This window comes from Nycticebus coucang, chromosome 8, assembly GCF_027406575.1.
Source record: "Nycticebus coucang isolate mNycCou1 chromosome 8, mNycCou1.pri, whole genome shotgun sequence".
Taxonomy (NCBI): domain Eukaryota; kingdom Metazoa; phylum Chordata; class Mammalia; order Primates; family Lorisidae; genus Nycticebus; species Nycticebus coucang.
This window is the reverse complement of record NC_069787.1, coordinates 59,880,359-59,884,285: the sequence shown is the minus strand read 5'-3', so window position 1 is coordinate 59,884,285 and position 3,927 is coordinate 59,880,359. Positions and strand designations below refer to the sequence as shown.

The window sequence follows — 3,927 nt, the reverse complement described above, 5'->3', positions numbered from 1 at the left end:
TAGTTTACTTGTGCACATTCACATTTTCAGTCCTATTCTGACCTTTTAAACCAGTGGTTCTCAACCTTCCTAATGCCATGGCCCTTTAATCCAGTTCCTGTAGGTCGCGACCCACAGATTGAGACCACTGTTTTATGTATGGATATACCATAGTTCATGGTGCACATGAAAACTGTTGTCACAGTTTTGTTACAAATGGTTCCCCATTCAGCCTTCCCATCTTATTCATGATTTCTTGCTCTCACATTACCAGCTCTTCAATCATACATTCCATCCTCCAGCTCTTAAAATCTGCTTCTGACTTGTCCTTTGTTTTGATAATCCTTTTAGTTTTCTTTCTGGTTTGCTGAGATCCTGTTTCATGATTATATTGATTCCTTGATTTCTAACTTAATGCAACCAATTAATGCATATTTGTAGTAGATATAAAATTTAAATGTAAAATATAAATATAAAATTCAGACAGCCTTGAAATGGAGAGAGAAAACGAACGTCAATTTCCTTTTCACTTCACAGTCTTACTTCTCAGAATAGCCACTTTTAATCATTTAGTATGTTATCCTCTCAGTTTTCTTCTTACAGTCAAAGATATAGGTGCATTTCTACTTATGTTTTTTTTTAAATGTATTATATTTTTTCTTATCTTATTACATTGGCTCAAACTTCTACAACAATGCAGACTAGTAGTAACATCAAATATACTTATAATAAATTGTTCCTGATTCTCCCTTTTTAAAAGCATATTCTGAGCTTCAAATTCAGTTTCTTTTGATAGTCTTTGCCAAAATAAACTCTCATGAATGATGCTAATTTACCTTCTTGAAGCTAAGGGAAATCAACCAATTAGATTTTAATTCCCAATTGCTTCTCAGCCTTTTGGCTAAGATCAAGTGTAGATTTTAATTCCTTAAGGAACTATTTTTTTATGCTTTGTATTTCCTTTTGAACTTAGTCATCCATGTTTGCTATTCATACTAGTTGAGTGAAAGAACCGAACAAAAATTGTCCTTTTTACAGAAGTGGATCAGTTTTACCCCAGTAGTTTTGGTTTACTAGAAAAGCATCATGATTATTAAGCAAACATTACTATTGGAGGCTGACAATTGAAATTGAACAACTTCTACACAAACGTATCTCAAGCAGATTTTGTAATTTTAGGCCTGCTGTGACTAACAATAAAGCAACTGTATACAACAATTTGCCTAAATAAAGGTCCCAAATAAAAAGCTGACAGGACTTGCTCACTAAGTCTTTAAAGTCTTTTGTAAAATCTAATAAAATTGACTGTGAACTACCCATTTCTGGGGCTTGAATTGAAGATAGAGGAATAACAGCAGGAAGAATGATTGGTGAAAGTAGGACATCTTTAGAGTAACTAAGAAGTAGAACAATATCTACTTCTTTCAGAGTTGGAAGAAGAGTGGGCTGACTACATGAGCACAATTTGCAGTCTGTCAAACAACAGAAGTTATGATCTTCCTCAGGAGAAAATGAAACATAGTCATTAAATGTTTCTGTACTTCATCATAAAGAGGTTGATTAGATAGAGCCATTGAGCTTTTTCCCCTTTAATCAGTCAGCTAACAAATACTTCTACAGATGAATTCTCACCACCTCATAACAGGTCTCTAATTTTTATCAGATTGAATTTTAATCTGGCCTCTGAGTCAAGAGTGCATTCATTTATGTAGTTGAAGGGCAGAGTTCATATCAACCCATCACCTTGTTAAAAATTACTTATTGGGCCAATGCTATATCATAATGAATATTCCTTATGCAATAACTCTACTTAATTGATTGGTTAATTTATTAATCACACATTTTTAATGCCTACTATGTACCAGTCTCTATGCTACTGATGGCAATAAAAAGGCAGTAAACTAAAGTTCCTCTCATCAAGAACTTTATACTCTCTGCCTTTTCTCATGAGAAGTTAAAAAATTATATTTCAATATAACTTAGTGCAAGTATTTCTTTTGAAATAATTTCAAAATATTTATTTCTGTAACAATTGTCACAATTAAAGATATCAAGTAGCATCAAGATTTAAAACCATTTTTTCTAACCAGGACAATGGAAACCAGACTTTCCAAAGGACTTCTATCATACCTAGTCTGTTTTTCCTGTTCTCCAAAGGATAAATACTAAAAATCATTAAGAAGAATGCACTTAGGATAAAACCTAACTAATAAGTAACTATTAAGTAATTGTGGTACACACCATTTAGTGATTTATGTAATGTTTATTTTAAAAAATAATTTTTTTCTGGAGAAGTACAGACTCAAGATTACTTTGAATGATACCTAGTAATATAAATATAATATAATCTGAATTAATTGATCATTGCTTTCTGAAAATTTCAGAATCAATTGAAGACCTATATACATATCACTACCATAGTCTCCCTTGACAAATATTCTCATGCCAAGAACTGAGCATGACTCAATAATATATAAATAGGTTAAAAGTCAAGAAAACTCGGATTTCATGTTTGTATGATAACTTCATAGAGTTCTTCTGGAACAAAACTCCATGATAATACTCACAAAGTAGGTTCACTGGCTTATTAACTAACTATATGTTTTTAGTAGCTGACTAAGCTAATATTCATCAACAAAGCTAATTTTTTTCAAAGCCAACATGGGGTATAATGGAGGGGTATAATGGAGCTAAATGGTATTTAATCAAATTGTATCAACATTTTCCAGCTTATTTATAAAATACTATATTCAGCACTGCACCATAGACAGACTCAAATCAAGTCTTTTTTTTCTTTACAGTATGCATTTTAGAATATAAATGTATGCTTGCTATGTGTAATTAAAAGACTGTATCATTTTGTGGACCTAGATAAGATAACAAAATCTCTGGTTTTCTGGCATTATCAATCCTTTCTCCTTACATTTTATAAAGAATACATTTCATGGCCGGGCCTTATGGCTCATGCCTATAATCCCAGCACTCTGGGAGGCCTACGTGGGTGAATTGCCTGAGCTCAAGAGTTTGAGACCAACCTAAGCAAGAGTGACACTCTCTAAAAACAGCTGGGCGTTGTGGCAGGACGCCTGTAGTCCTAGCTACTTGGGAGACTGAGGCAACAGAATCACTTGAACCCAACTGTTTGAGGTTGCTGTGAGCTATGATGCCAAGGCCCTCTATCAAGGGCAACAAAGTGAGATTCTGTTTCAAAAAAAAAAAGAAAATTACATTTCCTTCACTTTTTCCCAAAGAACTTCTTAATAATTATCTTGTTACATGATTAGTTCCATGATTCCATGGCTAGCATACAAGCTATAATGCTTTGTTTTTGTATGTATGGCTTTGCCCCATGATGATGCTTTTATGGCTTCCCTCTCTGATGTCTGCCAACATGTAAAAGGTGAAATTTATAAGGAAAATGTTATGCAGGCTGAGTAATAATTTCTTGCTACTATGTCTGCTATGCCAGTAGCTGGCACTCAGTGAAAGAAAGAACCTTTTAATGGGAATCTAGACCATAAAATTACACCATTAGATCATATAGTGAAACTACTCAATACATATTTACCAAAAAAGGAGAAAAATTTTAAAAACACTCAGATCCATTCATGGTAAATAAAAATGCTTTATTAAATGTAAGCAAAGGGTTATTTTGTGGAGTGTCTAAATACAGTACTTTGTTAGATTCAACTCGTTGAAACCCTTCTCTCTCTCTTAAATATTCAAGACTTGTTTCTTTCAGCAAAATGCTTTATTATCTGCCCTTTGGTCTCCCTTCTATTTTCCTGGCAAACTTATTCTTTTATGCATATATATATATATATGATGTATCTAGGCAATATATATTAATATATAATTGTATATTGCATCCATAATTATAAGTATGTATATTAGGTATATTATATTATTATATGATACCATATGTGTGTACATGCATAAATTTACATG

General features: G+C 32.7%; 1 pseudogene; it reads left to right on the top strand.

The window, feature by feature from the left end:
- The first annotated feature begins 860 nt into the window (after positions 1-860).
- LOC128592774 (uncharacterized) lies at positions 861-1,033 on the top strand (annotated as a pseudogene).
- Positions 1,034-3,927: the final 2,894 nt, after the last annotated feature.